Below are 18,974 nucleotides of genomic sequence, written 5' to 3'. Positions count from 1 at the left end.
TTAGATTCTTCAAGTGGTTAAAATACACACAAGTCTAACATCAAAGTATTCATGCCACTGAGGTTCTGAAGTTTCTCTTCAGATTATTTTAGAAAAGTCCTTTGTTAACCAATAAATATATTTCTAATCTGAATACTGACATGTCTGTATGGTGCTTTTAAAGCTCTTACCATGTCCTTCCATATATTAAATTTCAATCTTCAGAGCAACAATGAAGATAAGGTGCTGTCTTTAGATAAAGGATTTGGCTGGGCACAAGGGCTCACGCCTGTAATCCTAGCACTTTGGGAGGCTGGGGTAGGTAGATGGCTTGAGCTCAGGAGTTCGATACCAGACTGGGAAACACTGTGAAACCTTGTCTCTACAAAAAATTACCCGGGCATGGTGGTGCACGCCTGTGGCCCCAGCTACTCAGGAGGCTGAGGTAAGAGGATCTCCTGAGCCCAGGGAGACTGAGGCTGCAGTGAGTTGTGACTGCACCACTGCACTCCAGCCTGGGCAACAGAAACTTGTCTCAAAATAGACAGAGAGAGAGAGAGAGAGAGAGATAGAGAGAGAGAGAGAGAGAGATAAGACAGACAGACAGATAAATAAATAAATAAATAAAAACAGATAAAGGATTTGTGATTCAGATTACTTACCTGAGGTTGCAGAACCACAAGACTGTAGATTTAGGATTAGAATCCAGACTAGTGCTGTTCAATAGAGCTTCCTGTGATGATAGTGTTCTATCTGGACTGTTCAGTATAGTAACCACTAGCCACAGATGACTATCAAGGACTTAAAATGTGGTTAGTGTAACTGTAAAACTAAAATTTTGATTTTATTTAATTTCAACTAAAACTCTTTCTACATTTTTGGATTTTTGCTTATGAAACTACTGAACAAGGCATCCAGAGCTTCAATATTCATGAAAAGCTTGCATCTACCAACAGTGTCATCATCAGGGCCTCTCTATTTCTGGAAAAGCAGTTTGCCCCAGTCTCATTCTTGTACTTTTCTCTCACAAGGATACCATTTTCTTCACATAAATATCCCTTTGAAAAGTTTTTGCTAAATTTTCTAAAATCATGCATTGGACAAGGTTTCCTGTTGGAAGTTATACAAATCACATTTACATATAAAAATAAGTCATTAAAAAATATCAAGCAACTTACAAAATTACTGTGGAAACTAAAGAACGAAGTTGGAAGCTAACATAGCCACAAACACCCAAAACCGTATTACAAAATTGGCCAGGTGAGGAAACTGCTGTCACATCACTAACAGTAGATGCTTCGGTTTGTATCAGTTGTTTCTGCAGCAGAAAACTGATCTGTGGTGTACATCAACCAAGAGGAAAAGAGAAATCCGTCAGAAATTTATCATCTCTTCCATCTCAAGTTAAAGTACGTGTAATTTTGTGGGGCCTAGGTCAAGTACTCGTGCCCTAGCTGCAAGGGAGGCTGGAAAAGCTAGTATCTGGCATCTTCATTTTCTTCTTTTTAAGAGACAGGGTCTCTCATTCTGTTACCCAGGCTAGACTGCAGAGGTGCAATCATAGCTCACTACAGCCTCAACTCCTGGGCTCAAGCGATCTATCCACCTCAACATCCTGAGTAACTGGACTATAGGCGTGTGCCGCATGCCCGATTACATTTTTTTTTTTAATTTTTTGCAGATACAGGGTCTTGCTATGTTGCCCAGGCTGGTCTCAAACTCCTGGCCTCAAGTGATCCTCCTGCCTTGGCCTCCCAAAGTGTTGGGATTTCAGGAATGAGTCACCACTGTCTGGCCCATTTTCATTTTCTATAAAGCAAGGCTATCTACCAAAACTTAGGTCTGTTTTTTCAGTATACTGGGGAGTCTCTCTAAAGATAAATTAATATACCCTGTACATCTATCTATATGATAAAAGACGCTTTTAGTCAGGTATTATGTTTCCGTTAGATGTAGTTTGGCTGGTATGGGTCACATTCCAGCATGACGTGAAGTAAGGAGCTGCGTATGGGATACTTCGAAAAGTGGGTAAAACAAAAGTAACGCTGGGAATAACGACAGGGGAAGTTTCAAGGTCAGGTCAAATTTAAATGTGAAGGCCCAGAAGCCCGGGAGACCTAATCAATTTTAAAGTAGTGGTTGGCTACCAAACCATTTATACTCCTAACACTATTATTAGTAAAATCTCTCATTCTGGTAGGGATTGGGTGTATTTGTGTGTTTTAAAAAACACCCTGCTGCAGCCTATTAAGCCAACTGAGTTCCTTTCTTCATGGGGGCCCAGTGTGCAATGGCTGGAAACAGCAGCTTCCTTGGTAGTGTATGCAGCCTGTTTGTTGTATGGGTTGCTCTAAGGGACCTTGGAGACAGTCCTTTCAGATGGATGTTCATGTTTCTGACCTTGCAGTACCCCAGTGTAGGTTCCGAACAGGCATGCGAGGTGCCTTTGGAAAGCCCCAGGGCACTGTGGCCAGGGTTCACACTGGCCAAGTTATCATGTCCATCCGCACCAAGCTGCAGAACAAGGAGCACGTGATTGCGGCCCTGCGCAGGGCCAAGTTCAAGTTTTCTGGCCGCCAGAAGATCCACATCTGAAAGAAGTGGGGCTTCACCAAGTTCAATGCCAATGAGTTTGAAGACATGGTGGCTGAGAAGCGGCTCATCCCAGATGGCTGTCGGGTCAAGTACATTTCCAATCGTGGCCCTCTGGACAAGTGGCGGGCCCTGCACTCATGAGGGCTTCCACTGTGCTGCCCCCTCTTAATACTCACCAATAAATTCTACTTCTTGTCCACCCAAAACAAACAAACAAACAACAAAAAACACCCTGGAAAATTCTGATACTACCTTCCCTCTTCCTTAAGACCTTTACCCGAGCCCAGAAATATTAGGGGCTGTCTACTAGGACCATTTTATTCATCTTTTTGCCTATAAAATAAATTTCCCCAATTTAGTACAGAAAAGGGTGTCTGCTATTCCTCAGATCTCCAGAAATCAGATTATTAATAGTTTAAATAAGCTACTCAAATGTCTTAACTTCCACAAGTCACAGATTAAAAATGAGACACTACCTCCAAAGGGATAACTGAGACTGGGGGGAAAAAGGTTATCCAACATGGTTCGTTATGTCCAAAATTTAAAGATAACGTCAAAAACACCCCATAATATTTGCTGAACAGGTTGCAAAGTAACTACAATCACCACAGAAATATCCCTATTAGTTAGGGAAAATAACTACTTTCATATATTTCAAGCAAATACTATACTACATGCAGTTTATAAGCTGTTGGGTTAGAGGTACAAGAAATTGGAAGTGAGGAACTTTAGTGTTAGTAGATAAATAAAGGTAAGAACTCCAGAACAGAGCATACCCATTTTCATGAATGGAAGAATGCCATAAATATCTTCTCAATATAAATGCTTAAGTGGGGTGGTGCTTTTGCAAACCACCACCCTCCACAAGGATGGGTGAAGCTTTTTTAAAACATGATTTTACAGTCTGTTTCAACACAAGGCCGAATATAGGAATAAACAGAATTAGTGTCTTCCATGAGAGGAGAAACAAACGGCTCAGAAAAGTATTTTATTTCATTTTACTGTTAACCTCATAACCAGGATCAGATGACAAGCTTAATATGACCACTCCTGAATACATCTGAAACTTTTTTTTTTTTTTTTGAGACGGAGTCTCGCTCTATTGCCAGACTGGAGTGCAGTGGTGCGATCTCGGCTCACTGCAACATCCGCCTCCTGGATTCAAGCAATTCTCCTGCCTTAGCCTCCTGAGTAGCTGGGACTACAGGTGCGTGCCACCACGCTCGGCTAATTTTTGTATTTTTAGTAGAGATGGGGCGGGGGGGGGGTTCACCATGTTGGCCAGGATGGTCTCGATCTCTTGACCTCATGATCCACCCGCCTCGGCCTCCTGAAGTGTTGGGATTACAGCCATGAGCCACCACACCCAGCCTCATCTGAAACTTTAAAAAAGAATGCCTTGATTTTAGCTTGTGGGTTCATAATCTGCATGATTATACATTCAAAATGAAACTTAAGGACCAGAATATTCCTAATGGAAAATTCCCCAGTAAACCTGCCAGAAGTTGAGGAGAAAAATTAACCAAGTAACAAAACATAGTGGGAGCATAGGCACTTCGTATAATTTTCTCTAATAATAATTTTAGTATTTCAACCTAAGCATTTATACTACGTGCTTACGCACGCACTGGCTTATGCAGCTAATTGTGTTATAAAGTTGTTTTTGACTAATTTAACAGTTCTTCCTTTTATAATCTACCCTCTTCAGTTTATTCAAAGATCCATTTAGAATTCCGTAAAATAAAGACCAGTCAGAAAAATGAAAGGCACACCACACTTCACTGAAGACATAAATAATGCTTACATTGGGCTTTCACATATGAATAAACACTTAATTACTTACTTGCATAATTACTAGGCCAGCAAGCACTTAAAGTAGTTCCAAAAAATGCCTATCATGGCAATTCTACAAGTGATAAGACGGTATCCAAAAAACATTACATGCATTACGTTTGCATCACTGAACATTAGTATATACACCAAACAAATGGATAAAGGCAATGAGAACCAAAGTCTGGGTGGTTAACTAGGCTGTTAGAATAACCAGAGCATCTGAAGAAAACATGGAAAGTGGGCAGTCACTTCCTGTAACCAATTCTGAGTTTCTAAGTAAGCCTCTTCAGATACTTACTTCAATCCTTGTCACTACCAAATGGTTCAGTCGAGGAGCTTTTGTTGTTGTTGTTGTTGTTGTTTGAGACGGAGTCTCACTCTGTCGCCTAGGCTGGAGTGCAGTGGCACGATCTCAGCTCACTGCAAGTTCTGCCTGCCAGGTTCCAGCAATTCTCCTGCCTCAGCCTCCTGAGTAGCTGGGACTACAGGCACACACCACCATGCCCGGCTAATTTTCATATTTTTAGTAAAGATGGGGTTTCACCATGTTGGCCAGACTGGTCTCGAACTTCTGGCCTCAAGTGATCCGCCCGCCCTGGCCTCCCAAAGTGCTCTGCCCGCCTTGGCCTCCCAAAGTGCTCTGCCCGCCTTGGCCTCCCAAAGTGCTCTGCCTGCCTTGGCCTCCCAAAGCGCTGGGATTACAGACATGAGCCACTGTATCTGGTTTGAGGATTTTTAAATGAGGATTACATTAGTCCTATTTATAATATTCCTATTCTAATCTTCTATTGTATTCTTACTTTACAATTAAATGTATCAAATAATTCTTAAAAACATTATTAGGAAACAAACTGCCTAATACCTTATAAGACTAAAAAAATTATCAAGATGAAACTGTGGTTAAGTTATGAGCTCTCAATATTTAAACATTTAAAAAAATGTTAGTGTTTGTTAGGCACCAATCTTAACTATTTCCAAAGATTTAACTGGACTCTGCAATTACGGAATTAGGATTCTCCCATACCCTAAAAGACTCATCACCCTCAGCGGTGCATTCCATCCTGAGTCAGGGTCAAACAATTCCTTGGCAAAGAGGGTTTCTAAAGCTAATTGCTTCAAAGTAACATTTTCAGACCCTGGTATCTTCTCCAAACAGTAATGAATAAAGCCTTTTTAACTCATTTGAAACCAATTTCTCTCTCTCTTTTTTTTTTTTCCAAGATAGAGTCTCACTCTGTCACCCAGGGTGGAATGCCATGGCACGATCCCAGCTCACAGCAACCTCCGCCTCCTGGGTTTCAAGCAATTCTCCTGCCTCAGCCTCCTGAGTAGCTGGCACTACTGGCGTGCACCACCATGCTCGGCTAAATTTTTGTATTTTTAGTAGAAATGGGTTTCACCGTGTTAGCCAGGATGGTCTCGATCTCCTGACCTCGTGATCCACCTATCTTGGCCTCCCAAAGTGCTGGGATTACAGGCGTGAGCCACTGGACCCAGCCTGAAACCGATTTCTTACAGAAATTCTGAAATCCTAAAATCTCTGAAAACTCAAAGTTCTATAACTACGTTGGTGGCAAAGCTTGACCTAATATATAATGGCAAAACTTCATCTGAGCACTGATGGGAGACTATTTTTATCTTTTATTTCTCTCACTTAATGTGACTATCCATGTTTCACATTAATATTGTGTTTGATTACTCTAAAATCTAAAACAAATCTTTCCTCAAAATTCTGAAATCCAAAAATACCTGGCACCAAAGGTTATATATAGATAAAGGATTATGGCCCTATAATCAATTTTATAAACATCTACCAGAGCAAAACACTCTTGAATTTACTTCAATTTCTGTAGTGCTGCTCACTGTAATTCACTGTTAATCTAAAACTCCTTTAATATGCAGATTCTACCTTATTTTTATTGTCTTTTCTAACTACTAGATCCTAAGGGTTTCACTTCTTCCTTTGACTCTAATAAGCACTCATTTATATCGCTCATTTGGATATTCTGAACTGCTAACAGTTTTATACTGGTTAACTTTTCATGTCTTTGCTAAAAACCTTTTGTGCAAAATTACTCAATTTAATCCTAACATATAGTAACTAAGAACAATTAGCTTTCAATAACATGCAATCAGATCAAATAGTCCTCAAGAGACAGATGACCTAAATAAAAAATGAGGAATTATAGTTGGACATAGATATAAAACTTTAAAAATTAGTTTAAGGCTGGGTGTGGTGGCTCACACCTGTAAATCCCAGCACTTTGGGAGGCTGAGGCAGGAAGATCCTTGAGCCCAGTAGTTCCAGACTAGCCTGGGCAAGATTACGAGACCAGGCCGCTATCAAAAGAGTAAAGAAAAAAACCAGTTTAAGGAGTAGCTTATGGAAATTGATATGGACAAACTGTTACACACTTTATATATTTTTTTAACTAAAATAATTCTCTTGAGCACTAGGCAGTTATTGGGCTAACCATTTGAGATAGTGGTGGAAAAGTAACATGATCTTCCTGTCCTCCTGAAACAGTTTAGAGGGGATGAGAGGTAAACAAATGGATAAATATAATTATTGATTATGATAAGAACTACAGAGGTAATGAAGAGGAATGCTCCTTTATATAAGGTGATCAGGAAAAAACTCTGTAAATGTGACATCTGAACTGAGATCCACTGTTGAGACTGAGGCAGAATTGCAGAGGACTGGCAAAATATTGTCACAGAAAGAAGTACAGCTGGCTAGAGCTTAGTGAGTAATGGGGATGAAGTTGTGAAGTAAGCAAGAACTGGATTATACAGTACCTTCTAGGCCTTGATAAGGAACTGGTTCTTAAGGGTAAATTGGGACCAGAGGGTATTACATGATCTGATTTACATTTTTACATTTTTAAAAAGGTCACTTTGTATTCTGGGTAGAAAATAACGTGGGGAAGGACAAAAATGAAAACAAGTTAGGAAGCTCCTGTGAGTCCAGACAAGAGATGACTGTGGCTTAAACAAGGGTGGTATCACAGAAACACAGGATTTGAAAGCCCAAAAAGACCTTAACAGCCATTTAGTCCGACTTTCTCTACATAAAGATAAGGTCCTAAGAAAGGAGTTAACTTGTTCAAGGTTTCATGACCAGTGCCAGAGACTAAACTGAAGTCTGTCACCTAGGTCAATGTTACCACCACTAAACCATGCTTTTTAAGACAACAGAGTACAATAAAACGTCTAACTACTTAAAACAAATACCTGAGTTCTCAGATTTGATTTCACACCCAATGGAATGAGCTAAAACATATGAGGACAATGAAATAAAGGTCTAATTTGAGCACCTGAAGGTCCAGAGGAAAGTACATAAGGGACTGCTGGGGAGCAGAATTAGTCAAAGGCTCTCCAGTCAAACTGCTTAGTGATGAAATTTTAAGACTATAGTCTTGCTAACTCACACATAATGCCAGTTTATCCTCTACATAGGACCTTCTGATGGGTAAGATGTATCAACCACTAAAGCATCACAAGTGTTTTTCAATGTTGAGTTTATCATTCCTGTTGACCAGAACTGTGAAGTGAATTGCTTTTAACAGTAGTCCTGCACTTAACAAGAACCTCTTAATCACCATCGTCACTCTTTTCTGCTCTACTTCCTGCCCTTTCACCTCTTCATTGCCTATTATCACCATCATTAATCATCATCACTTTCATCTAAACAGAGAAACGTTATAAATGCTTTTTCTGTCCTTAAAAGCTTGCAAACCTAGTCTTAATTATTTTTTGCTGAAAGATGATTAAGTTGAGAGCTCCTGGAAGAAAAAAACACAAGTATAAACAAACTAAAATAGAAGGATTTAATGCAATATTTTCAACTAGCAACTAAAACTCTATAAATAATAGTCAGTGACAACCTTGTGACTAATTTGGATGTCCTGGACATAAAATATGACTTCAGTATGTTCCCTAATTCAGAACTGCTAGAACAGCTGACCAGTTAATTATTTAATACAGGGAGCACTAAAGCTTCCTGTTAAATTCCCTTGCTCTCTATGGGATTAGCTCAGGCAGGCAGGAGTTCTATAATGCTTCATCCCTGAAGCTACCCTGAAGTTAGCATTTTCACAGGTATTCCTTCCCTAAACCTTTTTCTTCCTCTGGTGTCAACTTTGTTCTTTGCAACACTGGTGTTCAGACTGAATTCTCTTTTCTCTCCATTTTAATCTCTCTAGGGAAATAACTGGCACTAAATTTCCAAGAAACTCTGCACAATACAAACTGTAACTTAACCATCCTTCCTAACACTTTCCTAATCTGAAACTGATTACTTGATCCAAACACAGTCTAAAAATCCTTTAAAATGTGGAACCAGACCGGTGTGGTGGCTCACTCCTGTAATCCCAGCACTTTGGAGGACTGAGGTGGGAAAACCGATTGAGCCAAGGAGTTTGACACCAGCCTGGGCAACATGGCAAAACCCTGTCTTTACAAAAAATACAAAAGTTAGTTGGGTGTGGTGGCATGCGCCTGTAGTCCCAGCTACTCAGGATGCTGAGGTGGATCAACTGAGCCCGGGAGGTCAAGACTTCAGTGAGTCGTGGTTGTGACACTGCACTCAAGCCTAGCTGACAGTGAGACCTTGTCTCAAAAAAAAAGGAAAATATAATTTGGACTTATCCCATGAGTTTATAAAAACAGTTTAACAAGGATTGCTACAAATGTTTTTAAATTAACATAAAAAAGAAGGCCATGGAGTGGCTTTACCCAGCACTTTGGGAGGCCGAGGTGGTTGGATCACCTGAGGTCAGGAGTTCGGGACCAGCCTGGCCAATATGGTGAAACCCTGTCTCTACTAAAACTACAAAAATTAGCCAGGCATGGTGGTGGTGCCCGCAATCCTAGCTACTTGGGAGGCTGAGGCAAGAGAATCACTTGAACCTGGGAGGAGGAGGTTACAATGAGCTGAGATTGCACCACTGCATTCCACAATCCAGCCTGGGTGACAACAGAGAGACTCAGTCTCAAAAAAAAAAAAAAAAAAAAAACCAACAACCAAGAAACAGCATTCTCCTGAAAGGTAAAAAAAAAAAAGGATCATTCTACAGGTGTGTTTTTGAAAAGTGTCTACTTAAGGTAAGACAACACACCAAATTCTCAGGTCAAAAAGACATTACTAAACTTGAAACTTACAGCTTTACTATGGGAAAGTTACCAAATATTTTAAAACTGAGAAAGTCAACTACTAAAAATCTACTTAAGGATTATGTTAGACTTTGGACACAAGGGAATTCTGTCTATAGATGAGCAGTCAGGTATACAAAACAAATATTAAAACCAAAAATAGGCTTAAAAATAACTTATCTAATCCATTACCAAGACCAAAAGTTGAATGGACTGCACAGAGAAGACTACAAAGAAGTTAAACTTAAACTGATTATATATTAATAGGAGATTTTAAGATAAAGCACATGAAAACATTGCTTCACATTTATCTATGGCTCCCATTCCTGTTTCCAACAAAAATATAAACAAAATAAATCAAAGAAGACATTAAACACTGAGAGCAAAGCATGGAAAAATAAGTAATACAAAATACATCAGACAGTTGGGAATATTTTAATAGCATTTTCAGATAAATCTGGATATTGGTCTTTGACACTACACCAAAGCTCAGCAATTGGTCGCAATATGGAATAGGATACCTTATTGATAAAACTTTATGTTCTCTGTAACATTAAAATCCACTGGTCTAGCTGACACTTTGGAAAGATTTCTTACCCATGTATGATTTTTATAATACTATGCGTTGATCATTTGGAAATACTGACTCAGTTATGCAGATAACCAAATAATGACAGATTTCATTATATACTTACAGCAGCTGATACAAGCTTTCCAAAATTTTTGCTTAAAATCTAGGAACTTTATCATCGACCATAAATACTACCACTATTTTCCCTAAAGCAAAGCCTCACTGTTTTCAGGAAAATGTCAGCCTAATGCCCAAGTCTGGCATTCTTTTAAGCAAAAATGGCATTATACGAAGACTGATTCAGCATGCGACTCAATCACACAAATACTTTCCCTAGAAACAACCATTATATTTCAGTATGCTGCCAAGTGTTTTTGTTTTGTTTTTTGAGACAGGGTCTTGCTCTGTCACCCAGGTTGAAGTGCAGTGGCACGATCACAGCTAACTGCAGCCTCCAACTCCTGGGCTCAAGAAATCCTTCCACCTCAGCCTCCAGAGTAGCTGTAGGTGTGCATGACCACACTAACTTTTTTTTTTTTTTTTTTTTTTTTTTTAAATAGGAGAGACGGGCTCTAACTACATTGCCCAAGCTGGACTTACCCTCCCAAAGTGCTGGGAGGCTTGCTGTCCATGGCCTCGCCAGTGTTTTAAGCATACTTCCCATTTTGTTACAGTATATTAAAAAGATGTGTACAAAGGTAGAGATTTAGTTTAAAATTTTTTTACTTCTTCATCAAGAGCATTTAGGTGAAACTTAAAAAAAAAATGTGATTGCATGGCAGTGAATAATACAATGATTACTAGGACAGTAAAGTACTCTAACCTGGTTTATTCTAAAGCGCCAGTTTTATCCACCACTGTTTTTACACTACAGGTACAAATGTCACTACAGAGAAAACGGCAAAGAATGTCTCAGTATTATAAAAATAGTTTTGCACTTGTAGACTCACCAAAAATGTCTAGGGGACCTCCAGGATTCCTTGGACCATACTTTGAAAATACTGATCTAGGTAATTCATTTGTTACACTAATCAAAACTCACAATTATTTATTAGTCCTTATTCATACTTTAATGGGATTCTTAAGCAATGCCATAGGAGAATAAAAGCTTTACAGGGCTGGGCAAGGTGGCTCACGCCTGTAATCCCAGCACTTTGGGAGGCCGAGGCGGGCAGATCACAGGGTGAGGAGTTCAAGACCAGCCTGGCCAATATGGTGAAGCCCCCGTCTCTAAGAAAAATACAAAAAAATTAGCCAGGCGTGGTGGCACATGCCTGTAATCCCAGCTACTCGAGAGGCTGAGGCAGGTGAATTGCTTGAACCTGGGAGGCAGAGGTTGCATTGAGCGAAGATTGTGCCACTGCATTCTAGCCTGGGCGACAGACTCCATCTCAAAAAAAAAAAAAAAAAAAAAGCTTTATAGAACAAGAACTAATACGGCTGGGTATGGTGGCTCATGCCTGTAATCCTACCAGTTTGGGAGGTGGAGGCAGGCAGATTACTTGAGCTCAGGAGTTCAGACCAGCATGGGCAACATGGTGAGACTCCGTCTCTACAAAAAATACAAAAATTAGCTGGGCATGGTGGCATGCGCCTGTAGGCCCAGCTACTTGGAGAAGTGAGGCTGGAGAATGGCTTCAATCTGGGAGGTTGAGGCTGCAGTGAGCCAAGTTTGTGCCACTGCACTCCAGCCTGGGTGACAGAGTGAGGCTGTCAAAAAAAAAAATAGTACATTACTATATTATTTTATGGTTTATAAAACATTTATGAGTAATACTGCATTTGATCCTCAACAACTCTAACAACAGTATGTCATCATTCTCACTGAGGAGGCAAGGAGGCTGGAAAGCTTCAGAAGGAAAGTACACATTTTGCTTTAAAAAAGTCACTGTAGTGATGGCATTACGGATGATACTCATTTTCTTCTTTATACTTTTCTATATTCTAAACATTGGTAAGAACATCAAAAAGACATATTTGAACTCAGCCAATCTTATAAATACAAATCAGTACACTATCTCAAGTTTGTTATTTCAAGAGCAGTAGGAGAAAACAACAGATAACATATGTTATATATCTCATCCTATCCCTCAATTCAAGATTCCAGAGGAATTCCTGCATTTTCTATTGTATTGAGAAGCTTGTGGATAACTTAGAAGCATCAGCCACAAATATGTTAGCACAATGTAGTAATAGGATTCCACATTCTAACTGCAACTTTAAAATACAAGGTAACAAACAGCTGGATGCAACATACATACCTTTTGACGGATAAAAACTAAGTAAAAATAGATTATAGTCCTTATTTTATTGATACCCTTTCAGTTCTATTAACTGAGAACTTAGGAAGTCCCTGAATTTAGTATAAAGTAACTTTGAAAAATATATTCTAATGTGAGAAGAATAAATTTTAGAATACACAGATAATTATAATTTCATTTTACCCAGCATTTTCCATTTCCTCTCCAGAAGCTTTCACCAAAAATTGCTACTAAATAGACAAAACATGTTTCCTTTCATCTTTTTCCCTTCCCACAAGGCAAAGAAAAGGAAACAGGTAGAGGCAATCCACCACTTCGGCAATCAGTTCACTGTATATTTTTAAAATAAAGTTACTTAGTGAAATGCTGGGCCAGGCACAATGGCTCATGCCTATAATCCCAGCACTTTGGGAGGCCAAGATGGGCGGATCCCTTGAGCCCACGAGTTTGAGGTGAGCTTAGGCAACATGGCGAAACGTCTCTACAAAAAATACAAAACGTGGCCAGGCACGGTGGCTCACGCCTGTAATCCCAGCACTTTGGGAGGCCGAGCCAGGTGGATCACCTGAGGTCAGGAATTCGAGACCAGCCTGACCAGTATGGTGAAATCCCCTCTCTACTAAAAATACAAAACTTAGCCGGGTGCAGTGGCGTGCGCCTGTAGTACTAGCTACCTGGCAGGCTAAGGCAGGAGAATTGCTTGAACCTGGAGGTGGAGGTTGCAGTGAGCTGAGATTGTACCACCGCACTCCAGCCTGGGAGACAGAGCGAGACTCTGTCTCAAAAAAAAAAAAAATTAGCCAGGCACAGTATTCCCAGCTACTCGGGAGGCTTAGACTGGAGGACTGCTTGACCCCTGGAGGCGGAGGCTGTGGTGAACTGAGATCGTGCCACTGCACTCCAGCCTGATTGACAGAGCGAGACTCTGTCTCAAAAAAACAAAAAACAAAACAAAACAAAAAAAAAAGAAAGGCTGGGAGCGGTGGCTCACGCCTGTAATCTCAGCACTTTGGGAGGCCGAGGCAGGCAGATCTCGAGGTCAGGAGATCCAGACCATCCTGGCTAACACAGTGAAACCCCGTCTCTACTAAAAATACAAAAAATTAGCCAGGCGTGGTATCAGTGAGACCTTTTAAATTTTAGCTGAATTCTGGTCTCTTAACTTGTGATTTTCTTCCAGTACTGGGGGATTGAATGTTTTTAACTGTTGTGCAAATAGACTGAATAAAGGAAGTGAGCATCCATTAAAAACTCTAGTAAATAATTTGGATTTTTTTTTTGAGACGGAGTCCCGCTCTGTCGCCCAGGCTGGAGTGCAGTGGCACAGTCTCGGCTCACTGCAAGCTCCGCCTCCAGGGTTCATGCCATTCACCTGCCTCAGCCTCCCGAGTAGCTGAGACTACAGGTGCCCGCCACCACGCCCAGCTAATTTTTTGTATTTTTAGTAGAGACGGGGTTTCACTGTGTTAGCCAGGATGGACTGGATCTCCTGACGTATATATATATAGTAGTATAACTACAAAAACAAAGTAAAAGTAATTACAAGTAAGCTTTAGGAAATGGTTTGATATAAAATTCAAACTCACAAGATTAAATAATTACTCTCTATGGTCAGAGACAGATTTGTAACTCAAAAGAACATTTCTAGTATGCAGGCACCTCATACACAATCAAGTAAATTTTTTTTTTTTTTGACAGAGTCTCACTCTGTCGCCTGGGTAGGAGTGCAGTGGAGCGATCTTGGCTCACTGCAATCTCCGCCTCCCAGGTTCAAGCGATTCTCCTGCCTCAGTCTCCCAAGCAGCTCGGATTACAGGCACCTCCCACTAGGCCCAGCTAATTTTTTGTATTTTGAGTTGTATACTGATATCACAGAATATAGTCCTCCTGTACAATAAAAATCAGACAGAAATTCTGCAATTCATGTTGTAAATATTTTCATTTTAGGGAATTTAAATTAAAAAAAAAACTGGTACATTTCCCCTACATTTTCATTTTTTCCTGTTTTAAGGTTCTTTGCAAAGTTTTAAAAATTTTGACCCTCTACTGATTCAAAGGAAAAAAAAATCTTTCTAAATTACTACTTAAATAATCAGTTGCTACTGTACCCTTGATTTGACCAACATTAGGAATAAATAGTCCAATGTTAGGAAATACGGAATGTAAGTGATACTATTTTTTGTTGCTGGTGAATTTTAAAAAGTGATGTTTTTAAGGCAGCACAAAAGTTCCTGATAACTTTTCTTGTTTAAAATAGAAACTCTACGACCAAAGAGACTTGTTTTAGAATCCAGTGCTCAACTGGGTTCAAAGTACAACAGATTATATACAAGTCAGTTTTTACTGCAAATGGATAAATTCATCTATTCTTTTGTAGCTACTGCTTCCACTGTACTCATGAGATTTACAAAGAACTTAAGACCTCAAATGGTAATTAGTACCTTTCAATATAATTGCAAAATAATCTATGAACACAGAAAAACACTAGCTTCTAGAGCCATGGTACAGTACTCCTGTTTATAGATGGCTGAACTAAAAATTTTGTCCAATGTTACAATGAATCATTGCATCAGCCAAAATGTCTTAACTTGTTCTGAAATTCAATTCAATTTGAAAAGGCTAACAAGAACTTCAGCCTAATCTCTTAGACCATGGAGTCCTCAATAATGACAGGAGGGGGAAGAAAACCCAGGGCATATTTTTAGTCACAACCTATGTCTCAGAAAGTTTAAGAAAGACCAATCTTTACCTAACTTTTCTATAGAGTGAACATGTAACATCACTGCTATAAAATAGCAGTAAATAGCTAATTCATAAATGCTAAATTACTCCTAGTGCCAGTCAAATCTGGACACTGCAGATCAATACCCAACCTCCTCTTTAGCAACACAAACATACAGAGAAACACGGTTATTTTACATCTTTAAGGAAATGATGCAAATCAGTAAGATCTGTGTGATAGTCAATAAAACAGCCTATTTAAGCAATACTTATGGGGAAAAAGTAAATGGACACCTTGTAAAATCGGTCAAATTCTCTGTATCAGATCCAATTTCAGATTAGTTTCACTACCTCAATAAATATTTATCGAGTGAGTACCTACAACAAAAGGCAAAAAAACCTGAACGTGACCTTTTCATCCAAATCTTAGACTGCATTTAAAATAACATGTCTAATCAGTTACCAAGTTATCAATCTTTGCACAGACCTTCCACCAATCTTGAATTAGATAGGAAGATACACTTGAAAGGATCCTTACAAAAATGGATCTAGTTATTTTAATGATTAATTCTTTGCTATACCCTCCTTACATGGTAGCTCTTTATTATGGGAGGGGGTCATTTTACCTTTATATAGCTAAGAGAAAATATTGGAATTCTGAAAAGGATTGAGGATAAAACGAAAATCAATTTGTCAAGTAAAAGGGATTCCAAAACCAATATGGAAATGTTTCTTTTTAAAGGATTACACTGTTCTCTTCAAGTATCCTCTCTTTGAATGTTCATTACCATTAATCCCTAAACTCAAACGCTAACCATTACACTGTGTCCAGGCAAAGCTCTACGAAGAATACTGTGAAGAATGAAATGGATCAAGTCCCTACCCTCATGGTACTTACATTTAACTGGTGTTGAATGTCTATTGCAAGGCACCATGCCAGCGCTTTAAGGCATACAAAACAATATATATCTTGTGGTTGGAGTTCACAATTCAATGGAATAAATAATATATAATGGTAACAGGAGGCAGGAAATAATGTGTGTCATAGAAGGTAAGAGAGATGACTTTCACGCGGCCGGGGGTGAGGGGAGAACGTAAAAGAGAGCACAGCAATCATTTTCTTATCTCCTTTTTTTTTTTTTTTTTTTTAAGACAGGGTCTAGCTCTGTCACCCAGGCTGCAGTACAGTAGTGCAATCTCGGCTCACTGCACCCTCCGCCTCTCAGGTTCAAGCTGGTTCAATCTGAACCTCCCAGGTTCAGATTCTCGTGCCTCAGCCTCCCGAATAGCTGGGATTGCAGCCACTACACCCGGCTATGTTTTGTATTTTTAGTAGAGACGGGGTTTCACCATGTTGCCCAGGCTGTTCTCGAACTCCTCACCTCAAGTGATCCGCCTGCCTCGGCTCGGCCTCCCAAAGTGCTGGGATTACAGGCGTAAGCCACCACGCCCAGCCAGAGCAATCATTTTCATGCCCAATACAACATTTTAAAATTAAGTCAGTTTAGTATTGGTTCTGCAGTTGTATTTTGATACCTGGCATATTAAAAACAACAAACTGGCTACATGTGTTCCAATGATTTACTTTAGGACTTCCTCAGATAAGGCAGCTTCACGATTTATTGTCAACGTCAAACAAGGAAATGCAAGTGAAAACACCTAACGTAGTACAGATTAAAAGCACAGATGAGCTCAAATAAGACTACCATTCAGGCTCTGTGTGCTTAAAGTTATTTAATCTGAGTATCAGTTTCCTCACCTAAAACCTGAGGATGAAACTACTCAAGTGGTTTTTCCTATTTGACTAAGGTACCCACTTTTAAAAGTGCGATATGGGAAGAATAGTCTTTGTAAGATGATAATTCACTATAAAAATGTTGTATTTCTTTCTCCATGTTGTCTCTTACGGATAGACTACTGTCCTAAAGGTCAGTGGACCCACTAACTGGTTATCTTATCTAGGCCTCAGTTTCCTCCTCCATAAAATGACAGGGTGGGTCTGGATGATCTAAATAGTCCCTTCCGGCCCTTAAAAAGTCCCATGACTCCACTATGACTCAATAAATACTATTTCAAGGGTCAGCTTTTAAGAGTAATATGGGCTTGAAGTTAAATGAATGTCTCCCTTTTCTATAAGTTACTTTTTGTTAAGATAAGGTCTTGTTGAGCAAGTCCAAACAGTATTCTAATTACAAAAAAAAGAGCTGAAAAATAAATTTACGAGTCAGAGCTTTAAATTGTTAAGTACTCGACATATATTAGATGCTGCCAGCAAAACCAAAATCCAATTAGACGGAATTAATTTTAAAATACTAAAATCACAATCTTCATTTAGCGTCAACTTTCTACCCCGTAAAAATGTGATTTCCCGTTACTGCAATACAGAACTGCTTCTATTCATACCAATCAGAAGTTACAGGGCCAAAACGTTTTTCTAAACTATTAAAGAGAGTGGGAGAGGGGGGAAAGCGAAAGGGAAGGAAACCATCTGCTTTAACTTGCAAAAATGATCTTTTCTCCAAAAGACATCAGTGTTTTTCAGAAGAAAAACCCGAAGGGCTCGGTTCATTGGGCGTAGTTTTAAATAAAATTCATGGCGCTGATAGTTTTAGGATTAGACACCTCGAGATGGCGAAAAAGAGAAGAGGACAAACTTCCTGGATTTTCTCTCCCTCTGTAAGAGAAAGAGATTTCCTCTTGCTGACGAAGGGAAAGGCCCCTTTAACAGTTTTTCTCTACACGGTGGCTGCTGCCAGACTAGGTGGGGCTCTCTCCGCTGCCTTCCTGCCACTTCCCGCAACAAATGGAGCAAGCCAGCCCCGTTTCAGGCAAACTTTTTCCCTGTCAGGCTCAAGCCCGCGGGGCGCCTGGGAGTGGTTTCCCCCGAAGGCTCCTCGCCCTAGCTCGGGGCTGGGAGAAACTGGGTCTTCGCAAAGGACAACTTTCTGGTTTCCGTTCTAACTTCCACCCATACCACGGAGGGAACCCAGGCGACAAGCGAGGGGGCTCGCGGCGGGGAGCGAGTCTTCGGGGGAGCCGGCGGGGAAAGGAGCGCGGCGGTAGAAGCTGCGGCGGACGCGGGCTGAAGAGAGCGGGCGGGTGGGGGGGGTCCTCGGGCTCTCACTTCCTCCGCCATATTTCAGACATTTGACCCCTTCCGCAAAGCGCGCTGTTCTCCCGCAGCGGCGGCGGCTCCTCCTCGCCGGCCCGCAAGGCAGCGCGCTCGCCGGCCCCGCGCCTGGCCCTCGCGCCACCTGCCGCGCGCCGAGGGGCTGCCGCCGCCGGGGCCCCTGACCGCCGCGCCCGGCCCGCGCCTCGCCGCACCCCACCCGCTCCCCTCAGCCGGCGCCCGGCCCCCGCCCCGCGCGGCCGCCGCCGCGGCTTCCCTCAGCGGCCACGCACTCACTCTGCGAACCTCTCACGCTGTCACCGGGTCCCTGCAGCCAGCGTCGCCCTGCGCTCCCTCTGGGTCGCTACTCTAGGCGCCACGGCGGTCCTGCCGCTGCCGCGCCGCTCCGGCTGGTTTACACGCCTGAATCTGGGCGAGGTTTGGCGATGTCGCCTTGACGTCAGGCGTTCAGCCTCGCTCCAGCTTCCGCCCGCGGGCGGGGCGCGCGGGTGCGCGGCCCGGGAAGGGGCGGGCCCTAGGGGGCGGGGCGAGGGAAACCGAGGGGGCGGGGCCGTCGCGCGCCGGGTCCTCGGCGCCGGCCTCTAGCCGGCCTGCTGCGCAGCCGGAGCGCAGGCCCTGCCCACGGGCCCCTTAGCTGCCTCTGGGCGGCATGTCTGCCGAGGTTCTTCTCTCTAGCTGCGCCGCGCCTTCAAGCTTGCTTCCCCAGGCTGTCTGGTGGGCGGAATCCGCG

At 41.5% G+C, this 18,974-nt stretch overlaps 1 protein-coding gene, 1 non-coding gene and 1 pseudogene across 6 annotated transcripts in view; 2 read left to right on the top strand and 1 right to left on the bottom strand.

Moving 5' to 3' along the window:
• Window positions 1-18,767, bottom strand: part of RAP1B (RAP1B, member of RAS oncogene family) — a 51,015-nt gene extending 32,248 nt beyond the window's left edge. Inside the window, exon 1 of one of the 4 annotated variants that reach the window (XM_054443538.2) lies at window positions 18,530-18,767. The gene's annotated coding sequence lies outside the window, so the exon portion shown is untranslated. Of the gene's footprint in view, window positions 1-18,520 lie in introns of all 4 variants that reach the window. The other 3 variants (XM_054443540.2, XM_054443539.2, XM_054443537.2) reach the window with 3 other exon arrangements.
• On the top strand, window positions 2,217-2,351 carry LOC129011051 (small nucleolar RNA SNORA70). The gene has a single exon (XR_008493183.1). It is a non-coding gene; the product is annotated as a small nucleolar RNA SNORA70 (small nucleolar RNA).
• Window positions 2,217-2,778, top strand: LOC129010734 (large ribosomal subunit protein uL16-like; annotated as a pseudogene). The gene has a single exon (XR_010122626.1). The product of XR_010122626.1 is annotated as a large ribosomal subunit protein uL16-like (transcript).
• Window positions 18,768-18,974: the final 207 nt, after the last annotated feature.

Source organism: Pongo pygmaeus, chromosome 10 (assembly GCF_028885625.2).
Source record: "Pongo pygmaeus isolate AG05252 chromosome 10, NHGRI_mPonPyg2-v2.0_pri, whole genome shotgun sequence".
Classification (NCBI taxonomy): domain Eukaryota; kingdom Metazoa; phylum Chordata; class Mammalia; order Primates; family Hominidae; genus Pongo; species Pongo pygmaeus.
The sequence above is the reverse complement of the archived record's forward strand: the minus strand, read 5'-3'. Positions and strand labels throughout refer to the sequence as shown.